We start from the raw sequence: 13,723 nt of genomic DNA on the forward strand, positions 1-13,723 counted from the left end.
TAAAATTCAGTTTTATTGAAAATAGTTCACATGCTTTGTCTTCTGAAACTCCGACGATTCTCTGTGAAAATACGCTCTTACGTGTCAAGACAAGTGTTCTAGAGCATCTAAAACTAATTAACAATGAATAGAATTACACTTACTGACTACTGCCAGTTGAAATATGCTTTGTTTCTAATGCTGTCACTCATCTCATGTGGATGAGAGTAATGCAGCAATTGTAAAATATACTGTTTTACGCTGGAAGATGACGAATGGCTGTTGATGCAGACTTCGACGCCATGCGTACATTACGAGATTAGAGCCTACCTTTAGATGGATTAGTAAGTAAGATAAAATATTGTGTTTACTCGACACTGCTACTGTCAGAAGAATCCGGAATAAAAATAGCAGCTACACGTTTTTCAGCAGGAAAACAACTCATTTGCTTTGGAATCATCATTAATACTGAATGCCAATTGTAGTTGTAACGTAAAGCCGAATACTCTCCCTGACATAAAATAACAATTTCTATCACGCATTTCTTTTGTGAAAGCACGTGAATTGAGATCTACATATCCCGTCAAGTTCACGAGTGCATATTTAGGAAAAAATTGCTCTATCGGATACATTTCTTTATTATTGATGCTCACTATTTTAAATGCATATAGAAAATGCCCTATTGAAATGTTTTCGGTAGACATAGCCAATCTGGCTAACATGTCACAATATTCGCGCGTTCACGCTATGCAATATTTGTAGTAGATGTAGTCAAGTTAGCCACTCTCTTACAGCATTCCAGCGCTCACATCGTTATCAGGAGGCAAGCGTTCATTAAATACGGGACTGAGGATTGTTAGCAACTACGACGGAAGTTCTACTGGAGGTTACGAGTATATTCCTGGGGGCTCGCAAAGCAGAACTGAAGATGAAACGCCCAGTAACTATGAAAATCAAAAATAGAATATTGGCAAAATGTTAGTCAGTATCTGTAATTCGAAATGTTCCTTCCTCCGATTTGGTTTGATAAAATTATAATTAACCTAACATGATTTGTACATTACGATACATAAACAGTATATTTATTTAAATGTGTTCAGTCATTTCAAGTTGTATGGCTGTTCAGCTAGCGAAGCAGATTTTAATCCCCATAGTCTAGGTCCAATGCCAGATTCCATGCATTACTGTGTTGGTGGATTTCGTGTTGGTGTGATGGCCCTCTCCGTGGTATAAACCGAAGAAATGTGTGGGCTTATGCAGAAAATGCAGAAAATCTGAACTATTTGTTGTAAGACTATTAACATTTATGTAAGTGAAATGTGGTCTCATGTAGTATTCTGAATTACAAAAATTAGCCTAGAATTCAGGAGGGAAAGTCAGATTCATTCACGTAAATATCACATACAGTACATAGTCAAACAAAGCATCCAGGTTTTGTGTATTGAGTTCATTTTCATCAAATCGTTAACGATGCAGTCTTCAAATGTGAAGAAGGCAATAGGAGTAGAGCAAAGAAAAGTTTCAGAAGTTTGCCAACCTCCGACTCAACATTCTTGAAATCATTACACAAGCAGACGTTTTGAATTTTTCTCCACCATGTCTGAGCCAAATGGAGTCTGCATCGTATAACTTTGTCATGAGCCAAGTAGAACGGATATATGTATGTATTTCCTTCTCGAAATCTGCATACAGAACCCTTCTGGATGGCGTATACTGTGAAATTTGTTCTAGTACATTCCTGTATGCCTTTGCTGGCAGGACCTAGTGTTTACAGTGCATTATGTCTTCTGGTATAGGCTAGAGCAATTTTGTTACTTTCATTGATCTGTCTCTGTCTTATCCTTGGCTACTATGATTGGTGTGAAAACGTTGCTCATAGGGTCGGTTGATGCATGCATTTCAGTGGGCTTGGCAGACTGATATGAAATAGCAACTTCTGGCTCGGTGAGGAAAGCAACGGGAATCTACCTCACTCCTCATTTCCCTAGTACGCCTCTTCAGTGATGCCTAGGCCATCTATGACAGCTGATGGCAGAGCTGTTGAGGATCCAACCAGCCTTAGGGCTGAAGACTGAACATACCTACATACATACATACATACATACATACATACATACATACATACATACATACATACATACATACATACATACATACATACATACATACATACATTCATGTACCTCTAGATGTTTCGTCTGGAATAAGGCTGAAGATCTGGGAAATGTAAATACATTTAACTTTAAAAAGTACAGAAAAAATTTGACAAATCTAGGGCAACTTTTATATGTTCAATCGACAAATACAATGAAGCGTTCTTAAGAGTTTCCAGGATTTTACCACACGTAAAAATAAGTATTTTCATTGCTCCGTCGTTATGGAAAATAAAATATTCTCCAATATACAGTATGTTGCTAATTCACATTCATGAGCACTTTGATGCAACTGCTCCAAGATTTTAGTAAATTTGGATTTTTCCTCAATTTTTCAGCATAGACATAGTGTGAAATATGGTCTCATGTAGTATTCTGTATTACTTTCTCACACTTCATTACTTCGTTCCTTACAAGTATCCTTCTCCCTGTGGGTGGTGACGGTATACCGTACCTGTCGTAACAGGTGACTAAAAGGAGAACCAGAGGCTATCAAATTGGGAGCATGGGTTGGTAACCAAGGTTGCCCTAGCTGAATCTAATATTACTTCCTCTTTCTTGCTTCATCTTTTATATGCTACCACCCTTGGTCGACTCCTGTTCTTTTCCGACCAATACTGAATTAGGTTTCCGAGGCCTAGGGAATTTTCTATTTTCGCACCCTTCGTGGCCCTTCCCTATCCTTTGCCACTAGCTTTATTTTTCGAAATGTTGCAAATATTCCATTGTTCCCTTCTGATTAGCATAAATAGGGCACGGTTACCTTGTTTCTCTTCTTCGTAGAACAATAATCACCTCCACAATGACCATTTTGGCTGGCCGTTTGGTAATGACTACTTCCGTCCTTCATTGGAGTGAATTTCTAATCTTTTGTCGAACCAACTTGTTGTCGTCTTCCTTTTAATTATTGTGAATGAGATCTTCTTCCACATAAGCCCTGATCACCAACCTCCCAAGTGCTTTACGACTTTACATAGTGCACTTCCACCTGGTTGCTGCAATTGCAAGGGTTTTATTGAAGCTGAATTTAAAGTTGCTACCACTAATTATTTTTATTTCATTGCTATTCACAAAATACATGATATAAAGTGGCAGGAGAATCTCAACACACTATTAGAAGACAAGTAGACGTCACAAAAAAATATAGAAAATATTAAAGACAAGTTAGGGAGCTTATACAACCCTCTAGGTAAGAACCAACATTTCAGGTGACGGAGCCAGTGCGACCATGAAGTGTAAGTAGGGGAGCCAATATGAATATCTCGGATAAAATACCTTATGAGATGACATATAAAATTAAAACATATGGGTGTGTGTTTGTTTGACACATATGGACGCAAAACTACTGGACTTATTTCGCTGAAAATTTCACAATTTGTTCTTATTACTTCTGAGATGGTTTAGGAAGTTGGTCGAAAGAAATCCGATGGGTAGTTTTTATCATGAGTACGTTTATGTAATTAATTTAACTGCAAAGCCACACCAAGATTGGATCGATCTTATGAACAGGTTGTCGCTAGGCGACAGCAACTTAGCACGCTGTGTCCTGATAGTCCGGTAAGAAATGTTTTATACCGGAAAACAGGAACACGCTGCCATGTTTTATAAAGTAACTTTCTTACTAGGAGTTTCATGACCGTTAATTTAAGGTCTCTGAGTGGCGTAGATTTGGTTGGGCATCGCACATACATACATAAACACTTCCGGATATCACGGACTGAATATGGCTCTCGTATCGGGGAACCAAGTGTCTTTCTAAGCCATGAAATTAAAATGGTACCTTGATTTATATATATATTCTGCTTACTACTTCTCGTCCATTATTATCTATCATATTTACTATCTGTTTCGTCTAAAATATAAGCTTGAGTTAGTAGAAATATGGTTTCTCGTTGTGTTGCTGGTATAGCGAAATCCACATATTTCCTGAAGTATTTGGTGAATGAAATTAATGTCGGGTAAATATTGAGCCTACCTTAACATGGAAATAGTAATGTTTATTTGCAGTCTTGCTGTAACGAATGTAATATAATAAATGAATGAATATCGGGTAAATATGAAATAAATAATTTAAAACGATTAAAACTAATATAGATTGTTACTGAAAGCAGGTATTTATCTGCATAGTGTTTCATCTAAGAACACACTTATGTAACAAATTTCTGATCTCTGAGTTCCGAAGATTTAGCTGAGCATCACGCTCAAAAACACAGAGAAACACTTCCGGATATCATGGAATGAATATGGGTCCTCGTGTCCCGGATCGAAAATAGCTTTCTACGCCATAGATTTAAAACTGCTTCTTGACTTGTATTACCTATCTTATCCTAGTGACAGTATCCATTTGACAACACGTTGTGTTGCTCTATCCCACCGCACGCTTTCCGGAGGCTTTTCTTTCATTACTTTTCAATGAACGAAAAAGTTTAAAATTCGGCTTCGAGCTGCATTTGGACCCCCCTTCCATATTAAAGTTTAGATCACTGCATGCCTTAGATTTGGCTGGGAATTGCACACACATTCACACAAAGGCAAACACTTCCTTTTATCATTGTTATAGATAAGAATTATGTAGAAAATGCGTATAAAAGTTTTATTTGGCAAATCGAATTAATTACACCTACTTTGCTGCAAATTTTAATAGGACTAACCATTCAAGCAGCTTATTCAATTTTAGATGGTCCAGGCGTATGCTTTCCTCTGACCTGCCTCAGGATTCCTTTTGCTACTTGGCCCGCATAGAAAAGCAGAGAAAAGCATATTTTCTGGAATACTGTTAGAATTACGAAGGAAAATCTTATAAACCTTATTTTAGGAAATAGACTCGCTGACTGCATTACGTAATAAGATTAACCATTTAGGCAGGGTATTTACTTTTAAGCGTCCCAGACAGACGTACATTTTCCTCTGATTTGCTTCACGTTATTCGCATTTAAACACTGATATGAGTTTCATTGAAATACTACAACGGGAGTAATATGGTATGCCAAAGAGATACAAGTTATCGACGGCTTACTTCTAAAACCTCGTATCACGCAATGCTCTTTCTACCCATTATTTCCCTTAATACTGGTCACGCCTCCCAGGCACACATGGATATGCAGCCCATCAGAACAATTTTCGCTGTGTTCATTTTCCTATGCTAATTTGTAAAGGAAATTGAACCTTAAATTCATTATACTGTAGGAGTGCGTAAATACGTGATGCAAACAACATCCCTACTATTTTCCTTTACACAGCAGCATAGGAAATTGAACACAATGAAAACTGTTCTGATGGAGTGCATATTCATATGTGGCCGGGAGGCGTGGCCTGCCTTAAGGAAAATAATGCGTAGGAAGAGCATCGGGACATACGAGGTTTTAGAAGTAAGCTGTCTTTATTTACCTAAAGATCATTATCTTGTAAGCTTGAACCACTCTCTCCAAAGTCTCTGGCATCGAAATTTTTCCTCCAATTAAAATTATTTCACGCGCCACATACGGTTTTCTTAACAAGAACCAGAATTGACTCTTCAGTGCAATGATTCCTGCTAGTGTATAATTTCCAAACTTACGTAATCTCCTGCACTGGTCGCGAAACCAACTCACTCGCTAGTATTCATTATGAAGTTCTTCTAGTGTCCACTTCTAGTCTAGTGACTGCTGCTCTTTCATTTGATCTACTGTAACTGAAGGCTCGTGCAGTAAGTGAGACAAGGTCCTCAGCCATACTCCTATTCTTTTTGACAGGGTCCACTGACCCTCATATATGGCAACTCCTGAATTTGTCTCATGAGATTATATTAATGGCATTTCAGCCTTTATTACGGAGATAAATCCATGGACTGGTGAGAAATCAAACCCAGAAACTGAGGATAAGAGACAGGCACCCTAAACCTTCACCACTGTGCTGGCAGTACATAGAATACAACTGCATTATTCTCAAATGTGAATGTAATGTAAAAGAGCGATAACAACTTTCTTCAACTTTTCTCAGGTATTTCTGAAACTTCTCTGGCTTATTTCAGTTTCCGTTAAGGGATTTAAGGCTAGATGTCCTCCCTGGTGTTACATGAAAATCTCAACACAGGATCGACCACGTTTCGAACCTGTCATCGAGCTGAAATCTCATTTGTTCGGACCTCCATATTTAAAAAAAAAACATATTACCGCTATATTTCTATATGATAAAACATTCTGTGTTCTGATATGCTTTACGTTGTCCATTGTGGCAACCCGCAATTGCGAAAAGTCGTTGATTCGTTCAATAAATATAAATATACATCCAATTTTCCTTTGGAAAGAATCGGTAGTTATTAAAAATTAATGAGAAGAAAGTTTATGACAGTATGTTTTCTTCTTCATTTCCATTGTATCCTTGGAAGGCTTCATTCGAAGTAATATTACGATCTGTCAAAGAGATACATTCAAATCTTTTATAGATCCATATATGGAAGACTGGAGCCCTTCCCTCTATTGTCCACGGTATCAAAACTTGCCTCCAAATAATGATTTTCCATACGATTCCTCATCCAGCACAACCATGAAGCACCTTGGAAGGTTATGAATATGAAGTCTTAACCTACACATTTGATGGTACCATGCGTGATATATTGGTTAGCTATGATAACATTGGATTCCAGACATTTACTTAGTACTCATATCTATTGAAGGTTGAGTGATTCTCAGATGCACGCGCTTTTCCAGAGGTGTTAACGGTAGTAGTGTTTAATAATTCTACAAATTCTAAGAGGGAAACAAACTAGAGTCCTTCTGATTGAACCAGCTATGTATTCTCCGAAGAAAATCGTAAAATAAGTATAGTAGATATTTATTATTAATTAACGGCACTTGTGCCGTATGGATGTATGTTACATAGTCTTATCACTTGTTCGGAAAGCGTTCAGAATGATAATTCGCTCCGATTGTGAGGAACATGACTCTAAATCGTTTGCCATTAGGTGTAGTATGGCAATCAGAGAGCAGAGGCAATTAGCTCATCGATCTACACCAATCAATTAGGCAGTGCTTAGTGTAGCGACGAGGTGCAAGCACTCCTGTATTAGCCTCAGGCTAAACTTGTTTGCGTCCTTGGTGGTGTTAAGTGATCTGCGCCTCCAGAATTTTCTAAAGCTTCATTAACAAAATAGAATGCTCGAAAAAATTCAATTTCTTCCACATGTAACGCTTTGAATTAAAAGTATCAATATTTATTCCACGAAGTTAAAATTGGCCGTTCTATACGTATAATATGAAATGAATTAATTGATAAAATTATTAAATTCTAATAATGAAGCGGCGTGAGGGGGAGTTATGACTGAATTTTAAAACATCTACAATTTATATGCTATTGGAACCAAATTTTATATACACATGCTTTCTAATAGAGTTAGACCCTGTACTTAATTTTAGCTGTGTATGCATCTTGGTTCTGAAGTTATTTTTGGTCATGTAAAATGCACTCATGCGGAGAAGCCCCTTGCGATGAAGTTTTTATCTGATGAAGCTAAAAATTTTCTGAAATTTAGCTCTTGCATAGAAAAACAAAAAATTATCCATGGTTTTGTTATCGGAGTTATAGTTTTCCTTCCAGAAATTCTGAAATCATTTTATCTTTTTTAAATTCACAGCATGACCCAAATTCTACATCATAAAATCATTAGAAAATACCAGTCCATGTCAAAACCTATGATAACTTCCTATTCTAGCATCTATAAGAGTACATTCACCAAGTTTCATTAATTTCAGGTCACAATTGTGTCGAAAGGAGAATTTTTAAGACGCAAATATATGAGAAAAAACAAATGTGAGAAAAATGAATTAGAAAATCAACTCACTTCAGAACTGCCCTGCAACATATGTTGCACATTCAGACCTCCTTAATATTTCTTCTGTTGATAATTTTACCAGTTTATGATTTTTTCTCTCCTTTTGGTGTTGTTCACTGCTAATCTTCTTGCCCCGAGCCACACGACGGTTGTCTTGTGATTTACACAATGATTGGGTGGTTGAAGAAAGAAGGGAATTCCTGATGGCATGAAGGGTCTCAGCTGTCTTGTAGTGTCCCATGTTGAATTCTGATACTGCCCTGGGTACACCTACTTCAAGTTTTGACTTGGAAGTGAATATGTCCTTCGGACACTTAGACCAAACGATACTGTGAAGTGACTCGTTGGCATTCTTGGTCTTGTCAGCACAACAACGTCGCAGCATTTCATCCGAAGCCAGTCCCTGATATACTAGTGCAATCTCGATTACAACAGATGGCCTAAGCTTGCAAGTCATTCGACTATGACTGTCAACTGGTTTCCTCTCTGCCTGCTGTCTATTAAAAAGCACCAAGAATAGACACCTTTGGGGCAAGTTATGTGCTGAGGGTTGAGATCTGTTGACACGCAATGTCTAAGGGTGGAATAAATTGCCCTCTCCATTTTAGCCTCATCTGGGATGTTTTTCACTATGGCATGTCTGAAATAATGCCCAAGGTTGGTCATGGTAATTTTCGTCAAGCTGCCCTCTTTCCGCCCACCTAGTGTTTCACCCTTTACCTTCCAATCTTTGACAGTATTGCGAAGAGCAGTACAAGCGGTTTTGACTACAGTGATACCTGGTCCATATACCTCAATCTGATTTAAATGAGCATGAGTCTTAGCATCCCCATCTGACAAAATGGTAGTGTAGCGAAACCTCTTGCCAAGTGATCTTCTCCACAGAATATCTCCAATAACTTTTTCCATAGCGTTGGAGGATCCACAATAATGTTTTCACACTCACTAGAATTGTTATGACCTTCATACCATATATCAAATTCTGAAGTATGTTTCCCCAAGTCAATTTCTGCCATCACACACTTCTGACGGTACTTTGACAGTGCATGGTAATCTAGCACAATACCAGTCTGAATGTCAATAGCAAACCCTACTCCATAGTTGGATGTGTGACTACGATTATGCCAGCTGGCATCATATGATATACAAATAACTAATATTTCATTACCACTAGCTCCATGAGCACTGCGTACAACATGCGCAGCCATATCAATTACTTCTTTCCTCATAATTTTCCCAATTCAATCAAAAGTTTCAGACGGGCCCAAAAAGGCCTAGGTCCTAAAGTATTCATACCCATTCCAACTGATAATTATCCAACCCTCGTTGACGCTTACCTAGAGTGCTAAATGTCTCAGGCATAGCATTCTTCACATGGAAAGCAGGCCTCTGTGAACTGTTATTTTTCACTCTTGCAGAACTATGTACATTCGCAGAAACATAATCACATGTTCTGCATTTAACAATAATTTTAGAGGAAATATCATGGCTTTCTCTAAATTGAATGAAAATTGATTTGGTTAGACACTCACCACACAGTAGTTATTTCACAAGTTCACTCCAAACACCACTTTGTACTAAGGTTTAATTTAGAGGCCCAATATAATAAGATTTATAGGTAGGGTAAGAATCAGAAAATGAATCGATTTTTCTTTCTGAAACAGTAATAACTGGAGGTGGTAAGACACTAGAATCAGAAACCTTCACACTAGGCCTAATTGGAGCTGTACCTGGCTTTACCTCCTGACATTTCCTTGATGAATATCTTAACTTTCAGCCAGACTTCTCCTAGAAGGGCGTTTCTTTCCTGACCTATAAGAAGTTCCAGGCGCCTTATCCATCATAACCCAGGATGTATGCCTAACCTAACAATGTAACTACCATTATACTCGAAACAAAGCACTATCCCGTTATATACACTGAATTTAAAATGTGCACACTATATATACACAGCAAAATGAACTTACTGTAGAGTACTGCTTTTCACTGGATAAATAATTTTATCACATACATACATACATTAACATTATAGACTGTTATGCCTTTCAGCGTTCAGTCTGCAAGCCTCTGTGAATTTACTAAACGTCGCCACAATCCTCGATTTGCAACTAGTGTTGTGGCCTCATTTAGTTCTATACCTCTTATCTTTAAATCGTTAGAAACCGAGTCTAACCATCGTCGTCTTGGTCTACCTCTACTTCTCTTACCCTCCATAGCAGAGTCCATTATTCTCCTAGGTAACCTATCCTCCTCCATTCGCCTCACATGACCCCACCACCGAAGCCGGTTTATGCGTACAGCTTCATCCATCGAGTTCATTCCTAAATTAGCCTTTATTTCTTCATTCCGAGTGCCCTCCTGCCATTGTTCCCACCTGTTTGTACCAGCAATCATTCTTGCTACTTTCATGTCTGTTACTTCTAACTTATGAATAAGATATCCTGAGTCCACCCAGCTTTCGCTCCCGTAAAGCAAAGTTGGTCTGAAAACAGACCGATGTAAAGATAGTTTCGTCTGGGAGCTGACTTCCTTCTTACAGAATACAGTCGATCGCAGCTGCGAGCTCACTGCATTAGCTTTACGGCACCTTGATTCAATCTCGCTTACTATATTACCATCCTGGGAGAACACACAACCTAAATACTTGAAATTATCGACCTGTTCTAGCTTTGTATCACCAATCTGACATTCAATTCTGTTGACATCAATTTAGTCTTCGAGAGGCTAATTTTCATACCATACTCATTGCACCTATTTTCAAGTTCCACGATATTAGACTGTAGGCTTTCGGCACAATCTGCCATTAAGACCAAGTCGTCAGCATAGGCCAGACTGCTTACTATATTTCCACCTAATTGAATCCCTCCCTGCCATTTTATACCTTTCAGCAGATGATCCATGTAAACTACAAACAGCACTCAGGAAAAATATTTTTTCGTGTAAAATGTATACAAATTCAAACAGGAACACGCTTCCACAACGCAAAGTAAATAAATACTAAGTGATACATGTAAACGAAGATAGAAGGGAAACTATGCAACCTTGAAAATACACCTGTGTGACTAAAATAAATCTGCTCTTGTTTTGCAACACATTTTTAATTCGCTTTGTTGGACTAGTAGATAATTTCTCTTATTTCAGTATTTATTTTGACTACGTAGAAAACAAATGAAAGGAGACTGCGTAGCTGAGTGTCTGTCGTCCTCGGCGTTAAATGTTTCGCGCAATATTCAAAACTCCGAACAAACAACTCAACAACGAAGAATGTGGCGCTACAGTAGAAAGAGAGCGTGGAACGGACATTAAATCCAATGCGCTCTCCCTTTGAATAGCCGCTGGAAGCTTTAAAAATGGCTCTGGAAAAAAAATTATTACATTTTCTGATAGAGAAAAGATGTAGTTTTTTAAAACACAAAACTCAAAAAGTGAATTTTCGACCGAAATTCCACAAATTTCAGTCTTAACCCCACTTAAATTAAAAGTATAAATCTTTATTCCAAGAAGTTAAAATTGGCCGCTCTATTCGTGTAATCTGAAAGGAATTCATTAAACGATGAAATTCTAATAATGAATCGGCGTAAGCATTGTTTTCTAAATTTAAGTGGAACTAATTAATAATTATTAAATAACTCGTTATTTATTAATGTTGCAAATGTATCTTCTGTATAATAATAATAATAATAATAATAATAATAATAATAATAATAATAATAATAATAATAATAATAATAATAATAATCATCATCATCATCATCTTGGTTTCCACCTCGAACTTCCTGCTTCGAATATCAACTAATTCAGGAGAGATTTTCACTAAAAACTGCACATAGTGGCAGGAAGGGCCTTTGTGTTAAACCTCCAGCCAATTCTCACATTGTTCTTGGGTATTCCTACTATCCCATTCACATTTCGATGGCTGTCTTTAAGAACCTCGTAAGTCCGAATACTCTTCCTATCCATTATATTCCTGAAGACTGGTCACGCCTCCCAGTCCCAAATTAATATGCAGTCCAAAAAGAATAATTTTCGTTATGGTCATTTTCCTCTGCCAAAGTGTAAAGGAAAATGAACCTTAAATACATTATACTGTACGAGTGTGTAAATTTGCCATGCGATCAACATCCCTAAAATACGGTACGTTAAGGTCCATTTTCCTTTAGACATTAGCAAAGGAAAATGAACACAGCGAAAATTATTCTGATGGACTGCATACAAATATATGTCCGGGAGGCGTGGCCAGTCTTAAGGGATATAATAGGTAGTAAGAACATTTGGACATACGAGGTTTTAAAAGAAAGCCATCGATTTGGAAAGATGGTATTGGAAGGCGATATGAAGATTTCAAACAAGACGAATAATATTATTTTAATGTATTTACACTGTATTTATTTTCGTTTTTATTTATTTATTTATTTATTTATTTATTTATTTATTTATTTATTTATCCCTCTACCGTTTTACCCCTCAACTCATGGGGTCGCTAGTGCTAACTACGCCGCAGATGTGGATTTATCTCTGTTTTACGGTCGGTGACTTTCCTGACACCTAATCTATATTGAGGGATGTAATCACCGTTGAGTGTTTCTGTGGTGGTTGGTAGTCTAGTGTGTTGTCTGAATTTATGAAGAGAACAATGTTGGAGCACACCCAAACAGCCAGTTCCCGAGCCAGAAAAATTAATCCGACGCGATTAAAATCTCAGATCCGGCTGTAAATCGTACCCAGGACTCTCTAAACCGAAGGCCTTAATGCTGAAAATTCATCTTTTCACATTTATTACTATGTTTTGATTCATGTATCTTAAAATATCACGGCCATGCGTGTTTTAGATTATGAGAAGTCACTATTCGATTGCATTTTCTCCCTTATATTGCTTGAACATTTTGTAATGTTTATCATTTTCATCTTTAGGTTATTTAGTATCAAATGTCATCTAGACAATTTTATTTCCAGTAGTTGCACATTTTCTCCAATTTATTTTGGATATAATTTAGTTTTGTATATGTGTACAATGGGGGCAATCAATGAGTCAATGTGAAATGCCATGGATAGTTATTTCTAGTACTTACCTAGTATGAATGTTTGAAGGTATTAGTACATTGATCATGCTATCAGAAAAAAATTCACACAAGATAAACGTGCTGTTTCACATAAAGATCTTAACATGTGAAACGAAAACAGGAATGACTGGTGATCCAGTGATAAGTAAATGTCAGCATTTCATGTATAATCCTTATAATCTATCAGAGTACGTATTAAGTGTATGGACAGACATCCTTCAGAATACAAAAGAGAAAAAGAAATTTTCAGTGACGTTAGAAGACTACTTCATACTCCACGAGAATACTACGAGTGATTGCTATTACTGATTGTCCCCTTAGACGAAATCAATTTTTTTTTCCACAGCCAACAAGTTATCCTGGGGATTAACAATTGTCTAGCTGCCTACGTATCAACGCCTTACTTCGCCATAAATTATTGTTTGATATTGTGGAAGCCTACATCGACAAAGTAAATTGACATCGCCCCTCTTCAGAAATGTCTTAGCCTCGCTTTCGACTTCGATAGAAGGTAACTGCTAGAATGCGCTTAGCTTCTTTCATAATTTCCCAGAGTTTATGGATCTGTTAACAACGAGACCTTATCTTAGAGTAAACATTGCCTCAGTCTCCTTCCATCCCGAGTGCATTACAACATGTTCAGAAGCTTTAATCTGCTTAAGTTATCTAACTTACTTCTAGGACTTCCATGTTTGTGACGAACTTCTAAATTAAAGTCAGTG

The sequence above is a fragment of the Anabrus simplex genome, chromosome 1 (genome assembly GCF_040414725.1).
Source record: "Anabrus simplex isolate iqAnaSimp1 chromosome 1, ASM4041472v1, whole genome shotgun sequence".
Taxonomy (NCBI): Eukaryota; Metazoa; Arthropoda; class Insecta; order Orthoptera; family Tettigoniidae; genus Anabrus; species Anabrus simplex.